The sequence below is a fragment of the Spea bombifrons genome, chromosome 7 (genome assembly GCF_027358695.1).
Source record: "Spea bombifrons isolate aSpeBom1 chromosome 7, aSpeBom1.2.pri, whole genome shotgun sequence".
In the NCBI taxonomy this organism is placed as follows: Eukaryota; Metazoa; Chordata; class Amphibia; order Anura; family Pelobatidae; genus Spea; species Spea bombifrons.
The window spans coordinates 34657466-34676796 of NC_071093.1; the positions used below are offsets into that span (position 1 = coordinate 34657466).

At 35.6% G+C, this 19331-nt stretch overlaps 1 protein-coding gene across 1 annotated transcript in view; it reads right to left on the reverse strand.

Moving 5' to 3' along the window:
• Nucleotides 1-19331, reverse strand: part of GRIN2A (glutamate ionotropic receptor NMDA type subunit 2A) — a 115622-nt gene that overhangs the window by 92319 nt on the left and 3972 nt on the right. The window lies entirely within an intron of this gene.

Here is a 19331-nt window from a genome sequence, read left to right on the forward strand (position 1 = left end):
TATACCGCCAAGGGCAAAGCACTAAAGCACACTTCAAACAACCTCTGGATAACAGGCAGTGGGGAATTGTCCATGCAGGTGATCAAGTGTCCTTCGATAAGTAGAGTAACAAATACAAGAATATTCAAGGATGATATAAAAACCTAGGGGATTTTTTCATTCATTCGACTTTACAGACAAGAAAGGGGCATCCTATAAGAGCAGAGCAAGAGATATTTCATGTTAATTAAATGGGTTTTATTTATTTTTTTGACAGGGCAGGTAAGATGTGAAATGCGCTGACAAGTAAATTGGATTAGGTAGATTCAGTCAATACATCTCAAAAGAGTATTTAGGTACCATATTTCTTTTCCTAGAAGACAGAGGAGACTGAAAATTTTACAACTCCTGCAAAAAATGAAAAGATGCATTTAATTGTATGCCACAAAACGCGCTGGCATACATGCCAAATGTACTTTATTCTCCTTTTCACTTATGCAAGCAATTCTATGGTTCAAATATGTCAGGCTATCTGTCTATACAGGCATATATCAGTTGTTAAATCTCTGTGTCAACAGTAGATTTCTTGGCAAACAGGAGAGACAAATAAATGCATTTTGCTTGCTTGCTCAAGTTTTAGAAAAATACAAAAGAAATATAGGTTTCAGATCTAATAGAATTTCCTGAACTCCTACAAAGAATTGAAACTGTTGTTGGGACCACCATAACTTATGCTTATAGACAAGACAGCCTTTCTGGAAATACCAAAACGTTGTAATGGCCTCCAGTTTTCCCTGCCTCCTTCTATGTTTAAGCTGCATTTGGTTTAGCCACTGAATAGACTAATGAAGTTTTTGATCAACTGTAGTGAGGGAGTACCTTATTGATGTTTTTGGAGAGATTACCATTGCTTTAGACCACAAGTAATATTTTACACTTAAGTATACTTCCGTACTATTTGTACAAGCAAACATGAACAGTTGTACACATTTCTATTCTTTTTATTAATTTATTAAAAAATAATAATATATCTCAACTATGAGACTTCCTGAATCACTCACATGAGTGCCAAACAAGCTATGTGAAAACCAGCACTACAATTTCTCTTCTTTATACGCCCCACAAAAGCATATATAAGTAGCAATAGTGTCCTTTGTTTTATATATGGACATATATTCCAGAATGCCTTAAAAAACGTTGTGGGGGTCTTCCCAGTAGTTAAAGGGTATATGTAGAATATATTGGCTACTGGCATTTTAAGATGTAGCGAGGGGGTTATCTATAAACAAATAGTCTTATAACCATAGCAACCAATAGAATACTACTGCAGACTGGACCATTTCATTGGTTGTTAAAGTGAGACGACTACTTTTAAAACTTTGCTTGCAAATTCCATTTTATACAACTCCCACTGCTGTTGATCTCAAATATTAATGAGGAAGAAATGGGGACACAGTTACTCTGACATACTTATCATTTTTTTTCTCCCCAAAGAATCATTAAATGATATTTAACTTCTCTTAAATATAATATTGTCACCTGTACATTAAACATGTTTATGCTTTCATTTTAATGGACTCAAAATCTGATTTAGAAAGCTACCTCGGGGTGTATTTATAAATGTATGATGCAGAATGGCTTTGATAACTAAAGACACAACAAAATTTAGTCTCATAAAAGGATTTATACATCCGTTAATGCCCATGTTTTATGCAATCCTCCATCTAAAACATCTGGTTGCATGAATATGTAGATCGTGTCAGTTGTTTCTTTACCAGATTAATTGGAAAAGAAAGTTAGATTTCTATATTTTTTCAGGCCAAACTTTTTTTTTTTATCAGTCATTTGCACCCTAGAATTTTTTCATCACGGAATCCCTTCAAAATCAGTCTTGACATGATTAGACCAGAAGAAGGGTTTACATATCTCTGGACTGCTCCTCTTTAAGGGACAGTCCCCCTTTGGTACCCAAATCCCATTGTACCTATCTCTTATCCTTTTCTAGACGATCCAAATGCTTGGACGGATATTCTACAGCCACCTAAAAGACACAATGATGTGTCTATAAATTGATGTATTGAATTTCGTAAATTACATTTTCTTATGAATAATAAACAGGTCACCGAGTCTCAGTAGAACATTGCCCCCAGCCAAATGACCCTCCAAACAAGCGTCTGACTATTAGATTGAAATGTTGAGAGGCATAGGATCAGCCGTAATTCTATCCTTTAGATTTGAAGCTTTAGTAAGCAGTGTCCTACATACCTGTGTTATTGCAAAGAAGAATTAGCTACTTCTTTTGCTGTCTGCTAAGTAGTACTGCCAAGCGTAATTACATTTTACACAAACAAAAAGTCTCCAACACAGATAATGCAGTTTGACTGACTAAGTCATGAGAAATGCTTTGAGAGATATCACATAGCCACAAACTGAGTTTCATGTTTAATTGGCTAGAAACTATGTTTGCATTAGATTCTACGTGGTACATGAGGAAAATAATGTTATTAGCATTCAGTACAATCTGCTGTGGCTGGAAGGGGTTCTAGTCTGAAGAACAACCCTACTGCAAACATATTACATGTAGTGTTTTCTTATTTATTTCATACTTTGTACTTTCTTACAATATTATTTTTTTTATGTATTCATTTGTTTTCAGAGTTTTATGTTCCAGGTTACTGGGCCAGGTTATCCTACAGTAGCTTATGAGTTTTTATATAGAACGATCTGTAAGCCATCTCTGCAAAGTACAATTGTCTAACTACATTATAGGTTACTTACACATGTGATTGTGTGAAAAACTAGCCTAATAATCGCAGTATAAAAATCCCCTATAAGAATTTGTTTTTGGTTGCGTATAAGATTAAAGTGACCTTTTCTTCCTTTTTTCCCCATACACACTGATTTACAAGGGTCAGCAAATGTACCTCAAATCAATATAGGTTTGTGAAACAAAATATAAAGAATGATTGTTGTCATGGGACAGCTTGAAAGGTAAGTAAAGAAATCACTTTGAAGTGCCTAGAGATCTCTTGTGGCCATGTCATAAAATACTGGGCTTATTTTTTTATTATTATTATTTTCTAGTTCCACCAAGCCTTGCATATGGCATTCATCTTCAAAAGTGCCTGAAATGTGGCAAAACACAAAATGTTGTTTCTGTGGGCCACCTGGAAAAGTTAGTGGGATGGATATGAAATAATTTTTCATTCTCATGATTTGGAGGTATCTTATAACCATGCAACACTGTAATAACCCACATATGAGGTCTATTTGTGCCCATGAGACACTTTAGATCATTTTATAACTTCTTCCATGTAGCCCGCCATGCAATATTCATTCTCAAACTGCCTGGAAGGTGAGAAAGTTTAGTTCTTCCATCTAACTAACATTTCAGAGAAACAACTTTATATCTCACAATTGTGAGGAGTTATTAAAACAATTATTTTTCCAAGCTGTTTTTGGCTCAATGCGGGTTATCGCCTTTGATGTGAGTTGCCTCCCAAAATAAGATTTTCTTTTGCTTATTTCGATGTTTGATGCCATTTTGACTAATTATCACATGTAAATAGTATAATTTATCACATGTACGTTTGAATAAAATAAAAAAATACAGTGTTGTTCTATGAACAAGTATATGTCTTAAACTGAATGCATTTGATAAAAATGTTAACTAGAACTGTACTCCATAAATTCACTTTGTCAGCTATCGATCAAAACCTGAACTTCCCATGAACCTTACATATAGTTGAGCCCTTCTTGCAGGAGAAGCTTAATCAGGATGGTTCTTCGTAACATATGGTAATATCTTGCAGTTGAAATCTATTTATCAGTATATATATTGTCACAGTCTCAGGTAGCTCCATGTTGGGGAATCTACCTGTTTTTGAGCCTGATTTCTACTGTACAAATTGTATGTATGTAATAGGATGTATGATTTTATCTTATTTTGTTGTGTTTGGAGACACCTTTTTTTGTGTTTTGCATCCCATTAAATCTTTTTGCTTTTTGATGAGTTGTGAACATTAGCGCGAGTGCCCTCAATATTTTATTTTGTATACCCTACATTTGTTGGATATTTTTCAAATACACCTTAACTAATATGTTGATTATTTTAGACAGATAAGCACTATGTCCACTGAAAAAGAGACAGAAGTCAAAGGTGAAACCATTTACTGTTCCATAACATTGTTAAGAGTTGAGGGATAGCCATTTTATTTTTATGTCATGCCAGGGTTTGCCAGTTGGGGGTCAAGGATTGGGAGTTGGAGGTCAAGAAAGCAAAGTAAAAAGTGAAAGTGAACAGAAAAGCAAGGGAAAAAATAATAAATAATGTGTTGTATTTTACCTCTAACTACATGGTCTAATGCAGTGGTTCTCAACCCGTGTATCCTCAGGACCCACATTTGTCTTTGGTCATTAAGTCGCGACTCAAAAATAACCTCAGAAAAGATGAAGGAGTGGAAAGGCTGTCTGTGGGCTGCAGCAGGAAGAGGGGAGGAGCAATCAAAGAAAAACTTTATTCAGCTCCCACTAGGAGCAGACAGCGACCGCAAACCAATCAAGCAACTTGCTTTGCGGTCGGGGAGTAATACTAAAGTACATGCCGGACCGAAGACTGCCTGATGGCCCTGATTGTTGCGGCCGCGGTCCTGATAGCCTGCTGCTTGCGGATTGCCGCTAGAATGTGTAAGGCAGCCCTAGGTAGCCCCAGGTATACCTCCAGTCCTGACCCTCCGCAACCCACTGAAGACAGGGTCGTGACCCACGAGTTGAGATCCACTGGTCTAATGCATGGTGTATAGATTTGATTGCTACTGTGTTTTGACCTAGATAGAAGATCTTAACTAGATCTATACCAAATAATAACAGGGGGTGAAAATAAAAGTAATGTTTGCTGTTTAGTTAATTATTTTAATTCATTTAATTTATTTGGAGTGTTAGTACATTTTAATATCTATTTTTTTCCATGTAACATAATATGTAAAAAGAACATGTGTAAACTTTGTGTTAATTATATCTTCAAAGATCAATGGGAAGAAATCCAAATGGTTTTTGTCCATTTATAACGGATTACCCTAATTCTATTTTGTATTTAACCAACGACAAGCATTTATCTTAATTGTATAGTAAATTGTTCTGCATTGAAATTGCGACGACGTGCCTTTACATTAAGTGACTTTATGGGGTTTGTGCATCTGCTATGGGATACTCTCAGACAGAAAAATCAATGTAGGGAAAATGGATGATTCTAGTACCAAAGATACAAGCTGGAAAAGCTCATAGTAAACACCACGTACGTTTCTCTTTGTTTTATAAAATTATAGTTACTAAAGCATAATTATTGCTAAGCAAAATGTTCCGCAGAGTTCACCAGCGTCCTCTAACTCTAATAAAATATAGAAAATGAATTGTATATATATAATATACAAAAAAAGGTCACATTTAAGAAAAATGTGCTTAGTCTAAGGCAGAAAAAATATTTTAGTCTGGGATTTTATACATACACAAATCCTGTTTTCATTTGCTTGTTAGCTACCCGTGTAATGTATTAATGGTTAACATCAATAAATAATCTTTTCATTACATATAATTGTATATATGCTGTTTTTTACACATACCGAATTTTTAAATATACACTTGCTACTTATCCCTAACCATCAATATAAGGAGCTGCATGTATTTATATCCACATCTTCAACAAGCCGACAGGATACATTCCTGAAGGCCAAGTGTAATTGTGATGATGTGGTTGATGAACGGGTTGGAAAACCAAGGTCCCTGCTATGCCCCAAAATAACTGGAAAGCTCTGTAATTCAAATACTGTCCTCCTTTTAATTTCTCAGATAATAACTTAATGGGTTGAGCTCAAATGTGCCCATTACAGTAAGCAGAGGCATCTAATTTTTCTAGGTAAATGGGAATCGTTGACCTTTAAAGTAGAACCAATTGAGAGGGAGCTTTCCATTAGCCCTATGATCAGACAACATGATATATAATACCATGTTTATTTATTTTACTAAAATACAATCATAATTACACAGCAAGGAAATTAAAATAACTCGGCACATTTAGGTTGCAGGGTCGGCTGGTGGGCCATAAATATATATATATATATATATATATATATATATATATATATATATATATATATATATATATATATATATATATATATAAGTCACCGTACACATTCTAGAGTTAATGAAATCGATAGTGTGAATTTTCCATATATTATACTCTGTTCTCTGACAGTCTTTTAAATGTATTATTTTACACATTATAGATTATATATCTATTGATAGATAGATAGATAGATAGATAGATAGATAGATATAGATATATATATATAAAGTATAACACACAGCACACATTTATTGCTCTCCCTGACTCTACCCACCACTGTAAACATTGTCATCTCTATTTCCACCATTACGCTTATCTAAGTTACTGACGTTCCTCTGATTCCTTCGCTCTTCTACATCTTTTGTGTGGCAGCAGCAGTGCACACGACATATTGCTGCATTCTCTCCTGCAGCCAGCTTCCGTTGACTTCCTGCTCTTGGCTTTTCTCCCACTTATTATAGAATCCTTTTCTCTATGTTATATCCCAAACCAGGACACCTTTGTTGGGAGCCATGCTATAGGTGACCAGGCTGGGGGTACATGAGAGGCCAGAGGCACAATGTAGTGAAGGTGAATTGAATATGATATGTTTGATATGTGTCATAACAATGCAGTGCTCTGCTTACTACATCACAAGGTGTGAGAGCTATGACTGAGATCTATGCTGCAAAAGATCGATTTCACAGCGCAGTAGATTTGTCAGGGAAGATCAGAGCTTCAGGATACTTAGCAAAAATTATAATTTGGGACACGGCATAATACTACACATACCACATAACACTGGGGCTGAAGCTAGGGAAGAAGAAGGATGAACAGCCAATCAGATCACACTTGTTACCTAAAGCCCTCCCACTCTTCCTGTCTGGGTACAGATGGGCACTAGGAGAGAGGAATTTGCTCTGCATATGTTAATATACCCACCTTCTGTAGGGCCGGCTCCACTCTGCTAGTGTCTGACAGCCCCTCACATTAATCCAGAACTCACAGGTGGAACAGGTTATGACATCCGTGGAGTAGCTCAGGCGACTACAAATCGAGTAAGTCTACAACAGAATGAATGGCTCAGAGCCCACTACCACTTTGGGGCACTAGAGCAATTGCTCCATATACCCCTTGGTCAGTCTGGCCCTAGTAGAATTGCTGGGTTATGCTTTAAGGAGCATTTGGGAGAATTATATCACACAGGGATAAAAACTAGGTCATTTAATCTAAAGGAAGCTGGATTATGAAGTTGCTAAATGACAATTCAGTTTGTAGAGTAAAACAAGAAAAAATATGTTTCTATATCTCGTAATAGCAAGTAATCCAGAGCTTTCTTTCAAAGACAGTAAAGCTCTCCCCTCCAAAAAGTTTTCAGTTATTTTAAATCTTCAAGGATTATCTCTCTTCAAACATGGTACCATGAAACTGGGATTGATATTCCAACTTGGAAACAGACAAGCTTTTAATTTAACATCTCTAGTAGGGAAAAGATTTGCAGGATTACCGAGACATAATACTTATTAAGATACATCACACAGCAATGCTATTAGTTGGAGCCAGCACTGTTTTTACCAGTAATGAGCAACAAAATTGATATCCCTCATGAAGTCCATACGGTTAGGAAATCATAGACCTCCTAAATGGAGGAATGGTGCCGTATGCTCAGAGGGGATGGTGGTCTCAGACTAGTACAGTTGTGTGAAAAAGAAAGTACACCCTCTTTAAATTCAAAAATAAGGGTTCATCCAAAATCCATGGTGAAACTAGTTCTTCTAAATCAGTTGCAAAACTTATGGTCTTATCACGACCCAACAATTTTACCAATTATTGCAAAGCCTAGCTGTCATAAGTTCTCAATTTCTTTAGAGAACAAAGTCTTTGTAAAAACTGAAGCCTAAGCGCTGTGATTTTACTCCTTCTAGCATTTTGACTACTCTCATATGTTGATAAGAAAAGAACACATTATATAAGACAATACTATAACCCCCCCAATACAATATTTCTTCTGTTTTGTACCACTAAGAATGACAGGTTTAGAGCTATCAGCTTGTACCATAACAGCGAAGCAGCTGAATAATTAATTAGCAAGACTATTCTTCTACGAGATAATTGTGACAATTTCTTTTTAGTTTTTAAGAAACCTTTTCCCAATTCTTCTGCAGTCAAAAACCTTAAACTTGATCTATTCCATCTATTCCACAATACATTTCCAGGGAGATCCTGTGGAGAAGCCTTTTAAATTTCTCTTCAAAGGGTATAACATTTATGCCAGTTTATGTTTACATTGGAAGCCTTCTCATTAATATTTTACCAGAGCACATGTAGATCTCTTATTGAATTCTGCGAGTGGTATAGATTAAATCTTTTAAGTAGTCCCTTACTGTAAGCAATAGTGGTTTAATTGCAAGAGCATAACGGTTTTCTGTAAGTGGATAGCCGTATCTAATTCCTGTCTGGATAGAAAAAGGACAAGTAAAAATGTTCATTGCAAAAAAAAAAAGTAATAATGTTTGTATATAAAACATTAATTGCATAAATAAAATTGGGACCAAAACTAAAAGCTGTAATCTAAAGAAATCACAGCAGCATTGATAATGTGTCATTTAGAAATAGTAATTTCATCCCTTAATAAAAAAAATATTTAAAATATGCATAGCTCTATTACCTATAAAATTCAACCCAACTAGTTTATTACAAATATTTCCCAAAGAGATACCTGCAAACACAAATCATTACAATATATGCTATTAGGATCAAACAGTAACAATATCTAGAGACTAGAAAGATTCCAAAAATCCTAATCTAGTCAAAATGCTAGAAGTTGTAAAATTCATTCAAATTTACGGGGAAAAAAAACAGAGAACATACAGAAGAACATTGTGATTAACTTACTGAGAACAGACAGCTACTTAATACCCTATCCTACAGTGCATCCCTGCCCAAATGTTAGCGCTTTTGTGCCAATATAGAGTAAAAATCTCCATTGACATCGGTCTGTTTTCCTCGAAATTCTGCTGAATTTAAAAACCATTACCAAAACATATAATGATATCCGATCATGAGGATCCTGTTGTGCTTTATGGACAATGTCAATGCCTACACTGTCAGTGACCCGCTCTGCCCGCCGGGACAGACAGACGGCATACTTTAGGAAATAAGTATTGGAAGGTATGTGTCTTAACCCAAACCTGCCCGTGCCTGCCTGGACAGATACAATTTAAAAGGATACACAGATAAAATGTATAGTGAATGGACAAATTAATGCATATGATTTGCTAACTAGCACAAAATCCAGTAAGGAGCATGACAAAAAGTTAAACAGATTATGCTTGTGTCTCTTCCTGCACAGGGAGACCCTCGAAGCTGTAAACTGCTTCCCAGTGTAAGACAGGCTGCAGGGCTGAGTGCCAAGCACCATATGCTGATCCTTGGCAGAATCTGTCCCATTAACGAAAGGAGCTAACCTTTGTACCCGATACATTTTTATGTGAAACCGTTCACGAAAATAATTCGGACCTAGATTAAAAATTGGGTCTAAGAATTGCCTCGAGGCACCAGACTCGACTGAAGTTGCGTTTTCTCACCTGAGGCTCACGAAATCTAGTTAATCAATTGCCGCAGCTTGAAAAAAATCATTAAATAAAGATAAATGAATTGGCGATCCCCAGGACCTCCTGTCAAAGTGTGTTGTGGGAAGGGGATAATAAAAGAAGCCTGCTGGGGGTATACCCAACTGTACCCCACTTCACCCCATCCACTGTTGGTTTACTTTATCATATAGATACAACCTACAACTTTATTGTATATTTAAAAGTAAAAAGATATAAGACAACTACTGTCCTTAAGGGGTGAAGTACCTGCTTTAGACATAAAACGTCTCTAAAATGGTATGCCACTGGTATGATTAACCATAAAACAGCAATAAAATACCCTTTTCAAAAGCCATACACAGTATGTACAGATAACTACTCTCAGCTAATCCAGTCACCATAACAACAATGAATGGCTGTAGCCAGTCTGAACCCGAGTGGAACATTTACATTTACAGCAGCCACTTACGCCTTCGACGCATGCAGCCACACTCTAAAGGTTTATATCAGCTACCCAAATGGTCTTATCACGAGGTAGGAGAAGCTATGCGGTACGATATCAAAGGAACGTGTTGAGTGGGCCAGGTGGCCAAATAAGTGGTTGTTGTCCCAGTATTGCTGGGCCTCCCCCATGTGATCACCAAAAATCATGTTTGTTGTTATTGTTGGGTTAAGGCACGAAGAGATGAAGGTCAGGTGGGGCCCAGGGGAAACACTGTTAAAAAGGGCCCCCTCCAAAATTAATATTATAATAAATATCTATATCTAAATCTATACATGTACTACACATACATATGTATGTATACACACAGTATATGGACAAAGGTATTGGGACACCTGACCCAGCTAGTGGGGGCCCTTTACCCTGGGGCAGTTGGCCCATTTAACCCATTGTTAATCTGCTCCTGGTAAAAGGATCGTCAGCACTCACCTCCTGCCTCCTTTAAACTACACTATACGGAACTCTTTGACCATTGTTATTTTAAATAGAAAATGCTTATGAGTGTAACGGCATATAAGCCATACCAGTTTGGATTCCTATCTAAACAATTACATAAGTTATGGTGGGTAAAGGTGATGGAAAACCCTTCCACTTCAAATTAAGGGGGTAGTAGAAACATTATTAAATACTCATCTACAGAAATCTCATGGTGCTGCCACAACCACAAGGGATTCTGGGTAGGCGCATGCAAATAAGGTCAACAATGATCGCCTTTTGCCTCTATATCCACTTTATACATGGATCTCTTAAAAGTAATTGCCCGCTGTACAAGACAGCCTTTAGACAAAACTCGGGTAAGAGGAGCAGTAGCCAGATCACCGCTCATGGACAGCTGTTTCGTCCTTAATGGGACTCCTCAGCATGAGGTTGTAATACTGGCTTAATACTTGAGGCTTGGGGTAGCACGAGAAATACTATCACTACTATCTAAACAAAAAAAACCTAAATTGTGTCTGGTTGTTTGCTCAGGCATGGACAGGTATGTAGCTAAACAAAAAAAAATGCAAACTATTAAACTGTCAGTTCAAATTGGAACAAGCAATTTCTCATGTGCGCTTAATGGCCAGGAAGCAGTGCAACACGTGAGTTTGCTTGACAGACAGAATATGTGACTTTCATTGTTTCTGATTATTGTGTGCTTGCAGTGATGTTATGGCTAGGATTAAAAAAAATATTTTCTTCTGTTATATGGTACAAAAAAACCTATAGCTGGATTCTAGGTATTAACCGAAGAATTGGTTCCTTAATAGAAGTATACAAAAATAGATTATAAAAGAGTTTATGACACACAAACTCATATAGTGAAAAATGCTATCTCCATAATATAATGTGACAACATAGAAAGGATTTGTCTTCTTCTATTTTCCAGCTATCTGGATATATAAGACTTACATCTAAGAAGAAAAATGCTTAATATATCAGATAAAGATGGAGATCTAAATCTTAACATTTTATTAACATAATCCAGTTTCTTAAGCATCAATTACACTAATGCAGTAAGATATTATGTGTCATACGAAGTGTGTAAATGGTATATGTTGAAGAAATAAGCAATTTACATTTCTGTAATAACATGGCTCTGCTTACAGCAATGATAAGCCACATTTGTTTGAGATGGCTTGATGGGAAATTTAAAAAAGGTGTTGGTAATATTTGAAAAACATTTTTCGATAAGTAATTAAAAAAAAAATTCAATACCATTTAATTGTTTTAGAAAACTAGGTATATCTTCTGAGATACATACTGTATTTACAGATACCAACATAAAGCTGATCAGTTGTAGATGCAAGTTTGTGTTGTCAGATAAGACTGGATCTACTATGGGCACTTTTTGCAGTCATATATACCAAATAGGTAGAGATAAATGCTTGCTACTTTCGGCAGCTGACTGACAATGAGCACTATTGCTAAGTTTGTTAATTACAAAACGTTCTTTTCATTCAATGAATTCCCTAACACAACACCCATTTATCATATAATTTACACATTTATTTATTTTGCCAACATACATATATTTACATTTGTCAACATTAAATGTCATTTGCCTCTTGGTCACCCAGTCCTCCAATTTGACCAAACCTCCTGGCAGGGAAGTTACATTTAGTTCAGGCTTTATTACCATACCTAATTGTGTGTCATCTACAAAGACTGACACAGGTTTTTAATACCCACTGCAAGATCATAAAAAATAACATTAAATAACAGTGGGCCTAGGACAGAACCCAGAGAAACTCTACTGTTCTCCAGGTGGAGAATTTTCCATTAACAACTCTACCTTTTAGCCAGTTTTCAATCCAGGTGCAAATAATGTTGCCTGAGTGTATCTCTTTTAATTTGTACAGTAAACCCATTGAAAACCTTTGGGATGAACTGGAATGGAGATTGCAAGCAAATTGAGTGCCAGTTTATTTTTATGAGCAAGCTCTAAAATCAGCTTTACACCATGGGGTGTTTTAAAAAAATTATGATTTTACGGTTTTAACCCTTTCCATGCTCTAATTTCACCACCAGCCGTTGTCAAAATACCAGTATTTGAAATACCCAAGAATATCTAGTTTTCAAACATATATGGTTTTATGGGTTAGATTGAATTGGCCAGATATCCCAAATAATACATGAGGGCAAGATGACCACATGTCAAAATTCCAATTTGAAAAATGCACACATTCCAAATGTGGCCTTTTAGCCCCCAAACAAACCAATAAACCAATGCATGGAGGGTATCACTGTACTCAGGAGATGTTACTTAACACATATTGGGTGTTGTTTGACAGTGACATATAACAGGAGCGGTAAATTCATAAAAAACTACAATATGTGTGGGGGGGGCACAAAAAAATCACTACCAAAAGGGGCTAAAATATCAGTATTTGAAATACCCTGGGGTGTCTAGTTTTCAAACATACATGGTTTGATGGGGTAAATTTAATTGGCTGGCTTTAAAGATGTCCTAAAAAGAATGTGGGGCAGAATTTTCAACATGTCAAAATTCCAAGATGGAAAACGAAATTGTGCATGCGCCAAATGTGACCTGTTACCCCCCAAACAACCTGACAAACCTATGCATGGGTGGTAAGCTGTTCTCAGGAGATGTTGCTGAACACATATTTGGGTGTTGTTTGGCAGTAACATATACAAGGAGCTGTACATTCATACCTCAAAAAATGCAAAAAAATGACCAACACAAAGTTTGACAAAGACTCATGGTAGAATTAGGACATGGAAAGAGTTAAAACACTAGCATCTGAAATACACTGGAGTGCACATGTGGTGCAGAATGACCAGATTTGAAAAAAAATAAGTACCAAAATACCATTTGTACTTATTGTCCTATAACTTGCAAGAAAAAGGCCAAAAACATAAAGACATTGGGTATTTCTAAACCCAGGACAAATAGTAGAATCTATTTAGCAATTTTTTTATTAGCTTTTATAGATGAGTAAAATATTTTTCAAGTAAAAGTCCCTTTTTCTCAATTGTTCACCATGTTATACTTTTTTTTATAGTAGATTATATAACACAATAAAAATAATAGCATCTAACGAAAGCCCTTCTTGTCTGAAAAAAACAATATGTAACTTGTGTGGGTTCAGTAAATGAGAAAGAAGAACATTATAGCTAAACACGAGCATTATGATCACATTTGTTTCCTTCTTAATCTGTGCTAGTTATATTGGTGCCAGAAAAAAAATCCAGTTTCGCCACAACAGTTTTTAGGATTAAAATCTTGGCAGACATCATCTTTTACTAACAAACTTAAATCGCTAATAATATTACAAAAAACAAATGTCTCTTTATTCCTGCTAAAATATGTTCTTTTGTGGTAAGCAGCCTCCTGGATAGGTTTGTGTGTTTTGTTCTTGCAATGCATTATTGACAATTCAGACAATAATAAAGTGGAGGCATAAACATGGTGTTATTTCCAGTAGCAAAGCCGAACATTTAACACTTTTACAGGGAAATTGGCATTGTAGCATCCCTACCTCTAAATCTGAAAGATTAAAAGAAGTAGTCAACAAATACAATAGTAAAATATCTCTATGCAGGATTTCTACAATATTTATTAATATATTATATGAAAATGTTGAAATGCAATATAAATACAATTTTAAACAATCAGTGCCTTTGTACTAAGCCACTGATTGGCTTCTTGAATTGTTCAGCTATGGAGGAAGAGAACAGTTGCAGCTGCAGGGCTGCATCTTCTACCTTACAATATTTGTTTGTTTGTTTTTTCGTTTGGGAAAAATGCGTATTAAAGTACTTCACTACTCAGTGGTGCTATCAGGCTCTATACTAATACTAGGGTATTAAATATATCCTAATACACTTCCAGACTATGTAAGCATGGCAGACAAGTTAAAAGGAGAACAGTTCTTTAAAAGGTAGTATATTTGATGTAGAAACAAAGGCCACCAAGTTCATTTTTATTTTTCTTTTCAAATAATATATGATCAAAATAAATAAAAATATACCACTGCATTCATATGCATTTTTAAAAATCATAGACAACGTAATTTGGCCAAAAAGGAACAATGCCCCCTAAACATATGTATTTGGTTCATACATACAGAAAAACGAGCATAATAAGACAAAATATTAAATAATAAGCATGTTTGTAGAGCATGCATTTATTTAGGGCCGTAGTCCCATGGTAAAATACATGCAAACAGAACAATAAGCATACCGGCCGGTCGAACCCACCGACACCACAGCTGAAGAAACAAGTTTAATGTGCTTTGCACGAAAAGCTAGCTTTCTCGTTGTGGTAGATAATTAAAGAGGTCCCCCAAATAACAATTAAAACATGCAATATATTCCCCCAGCCAATCATTAAATCAGAAAAACATGACTAGAGAATGGAAGTCTATACATATCAAATGTGGCAACTGTATATTTTGAAAAAATAATAAACATAGACATAATAGCAACAATTATAATCAAATTCTCAGAACAATTATTATGCAAATGTTCATACCTGTATAAACTGCATGTATAAATATGTATATATGTATATATATGTATATATGTAGCTTCTATTTATCAAAATCAAGGAAGCACGACACATCATATTGGGAATGAAACATCCAGTACATCTCATGTTGATTAAGTTGAGTAAGCATATATTGTAATAACTTGTCCTCATTATTACACAAAATGTTTACCAAGGGAGGAGGATGTCTGTAGTTCTATACTAATAAGATGTTCCCTAATTCTTTCTTTAAGCATATGTGTTGAGCGACCCACATACTACTATAAGAAGTGAAAAAAACAATACTACCATCACGTGCAAAATTACGTATGATCAATTAATATATCTTCCTTCGACTTTTCACTAGCTAATCTATAAACTCTCATGATATCATTATATTTATAATCTCTCGATTTTAACCTCCCAAACAAATCATGTGCTTGATCTTCACTACAATTCCTCCTCAACTGGGTGAACTGCCCCACATGCATTCCTCTAATGCTATTACATGGATGACAACATGTAAAATAGTAAGTGAATGTGGGTGCCAAATTTGTGGCCAAACCGCATGTACATGTCTAATAACTACTAAAACATATCGTGAACAGGTGGCAGGAAATATCACCTGAGAATGAGGTGGTATGAGAGTGTGAGAGTGTGAATGAATGTGGATGAATAAGGGCCCATGTACATTGGACTAAAATTCTAAGCTTTTCTGGCTTTGTACGATTCGCCAAATTTACCAAACTTCAGTAAATTTGTAATTCGTACGAATCCGAATGCACAAGTCTAGTAGTTACCTTACAATCAGCAACAGTCAACACAAGGTCCAAAAAAGAGATTGTATCAGAATGTGAATCATAAGTAAATTCAAGGTTTAAGTTATTATGATTTAAATAATGAATACATTCTTTAACAAGTGATACATCACCTTCCCACACGAAAAGGAGATCATCTATTATTTTTTTTTATATAAATACAGTTGCCCAATTTGATATGTATGGACTTCCACTTTCCAGTCATGTTTTTCTTGTTTAATGGCTGTGGGAAGACCATTAGTGAATATAACGTGTGTTATTTTATTTGGGGGACCTCTTTTATCATCATTGACAAGGCACCTTTTGGTGTGAAACAAGTTAAACTGTGGTGTTGTGGGTTCAACTGGCTTGTTTGCTTATTGTTTTGTTTATTATTGACTTATTTTACTATGGGACTACAGACCTAAATAAATGACCAACTACAATTTTTAAAGACAAACAGCTTGTTTGTATCTTCTTTTAAGGAGTGCAAGTTTTTCTTCTCTTGAAAGGTGGCTAGCAGAGAGTTTGTGGTGCTTGAGGAGAGCTTTGATATCTCGCAAGGGGCCTCTCTTAAGATGGTGGCAATTATTTGTTTATTTTAAAGAGGTTGAAACTCTGTTACCATCTCTTTGTAAATCTCTCTGTCTGCTGATCAGGTAGGCCTGAGAAGATGGGTAAACAAAGTTAACCCCTCGTCAAAATAAATATCGATTCCAATGAGAGCACTACAGCCCATATGCAGGAAGTGTACTTAAGTACTTTCCTTGTTCCAGCAGAAATAAGTAGAGGGAAAAGGAAAATAACAATTAAGTATTTTATAAATCCAGTGGAAAAAGAACACATGCACTTTTTTACATGCAGAAAGTTGTGTTGGAGTCCATGCAAAATAAACTCCAATATCCATTAACCCATTAATCCATTAAAAAATGACAGTAGACCCTTCCTTTACTGGCGTAAAGCTTTTGGATTTTTTAAAATTAATAAATAAAATCATATTTTCTATCGCACCATATAGATATTTCCAAACCTTTAAGTAGAAAAATGTGGGCCATTCAAAGGTTAACAGGACTTGTAAATGCGTGACGCATTATTCAGCTAGAAACATAGAATTTAACGGCAGATAAGAATCATTCAACCCAACAAGTCTTCCCATTTTTCCTGATGTAAAGACTCAAGTCTTAATCAAACCTTGGTCTTGTCTTAGATTTAGGATAGCTGTTATACAATATCATTGCACCTGGGTCTATTTACCAAAAAAACAGGCAGTGGCACCTCGCAGCATTGTAAGGTGACACATAAATGCATTCATCTTAATAACAAAGTACATGTATGGAATGATTATAATAAGAGAATACTATGTTATCAACCGAACAGATAGGGCATTTCAAAAATAAGAAAAATGGCAGTCTCAGTTATCTAATCGTTAAAGACCTATAATCAAGGAGAAATTTGTCTTTTTCTCATTTCAAAGGCGAGATCATGTTTAACACACAATAAGGAAAGAAGACGCAGTTAGTAAATTATGCGTGGAGGATTTATCGGGGCTTTCAAATTTAGGACTAGAGCCAGCAGATTGCATTTTAGAATGATATGCTTCCAATTTTCCTTATTTCTTCTCAGTTATCTCTCTGATTCCTTTTTTTTCCACTAAGATTGCAATCTTTTTGTTAGGGATCAAGTACACAAACTATGTTTAAGTTTCTCTCCCTGTCTAACTGTAATGTCACTTACACAATAGTGCTAAGTGACAGAGATTCTCACAGCATTTTGTATATAAACCCAACAAACCTATGAGTAGCCTGCCATTGCCACCAGGGATTAATTAACAATGGGACAAACATGGGACTTGCCCAGAGCTAGAAGGTCCAAGCCCTCCCCTGTGGGAAGGCAAGGGTCAGAGTTATTATTTTTAAGATCCACCTGACACAAGCCTGCAGCCACAGTAACAGAGATACTCTCAGGCCCCTGAGTGTGCTGCTCCTCAATCGTCCGGTCAAAGGGGAGGTCTCTCATGTCCTCAACTGGCCCATTTACAATACGGAGGCTGTGCTGTGCCGCCATAGACTGTACTGAAAGGCGCTGTGCATAGTTAAGATACAGAGCGCCAGGATACAACGTCATACCCAGGTGCCCCATAGTGACGATGGCGGCCACAGAGTGAATTTTTATTTGTTACAGTGGTATTAAACTTTGGTGTCCAGAAGGACAGGCTTTAGGGTTTTATTAAAATAACAATTAAATATTAGAAACGGACAATCATTGTGCCTTAAATCTAAAAATATAGGATACGGCTTAAGCCTAATCATACATGCTTACATTTTCTTGTTGTACACTTTTGGTGAAGAAATATTTTCTAATACCACATCTAAGCCTCTGGCTCTTTAATTTGTGTTTGTGACATTCTGCCTTTTTGAAAAACATTTCCATCCTTTACTTTTACCCATTTGTGTGTATTTTATCCAGTCTATCCTCCAAGATATACTGATATCAATTAGTCTTTCCAGATAGGTTTAATTTACTCACTCCAGACTTTCTTCAAATGTGGTCTCCAGTACTAAACAATATTCTAGGCCAACAACTCCTTTCTTCATTTATATTTTACTCCAGGTTTTTTGTTCTAGTTTATCCGATTCCTAATTAATATAGATTTTGTTCTTGTTTGCATATTTATCAATTCATTGGCTTTTGGTGTGTCTTTGTAGAGTTAGTTTAATGGCAGGGATTATTGCATGAACCAAGTTTACATACCTGCCTCCTGATATTTCCAGTTATCTTAGTCATCTTAACTTTAGATATTTTACTTTACAATACATCACAATTTCCTGGTAAGTCATTTTATAATTTGTATGTCAAATTATATTGTTTGTAATTAATTAACCACGTATATATACACACTAATTAATGTAATCCTACTTTACCAATGAATAAGCACTAGTCTAGCAAAAAACACATCATTATCTTTTGTTTACCCTTGCCATATGCTGTGATATTAGGATTTTGGATGAAATTAATGAATTAAAAAATGCATATGGCCTTACTGAAAGGGATCCCTTTTTTTGCCGGTGCCAATGAAAAATAAATGGTTTTTGCTGCATTTTCTGTTTCTGGAAAAATGGAAGAGGAGAATAGTATACCAGAAAGGTAGGAATCATGCCTAAAATTGGGACAGTCCTGACAAATATACATGATTGAGACTTATGTAATAAACACTATAAAAGTATACATACCACACTCTCACTCTCAAACAATAAACATCCTATGGTGTTTGCATCTTCTGAACTGAATAAAGAACAGCATATACAAAGGTATCGAGATTAAAGTGAACAAAAAGCATGTAACCTACTTTAGGTAACAAAACAACCTGTACTATGAAACTTACCAA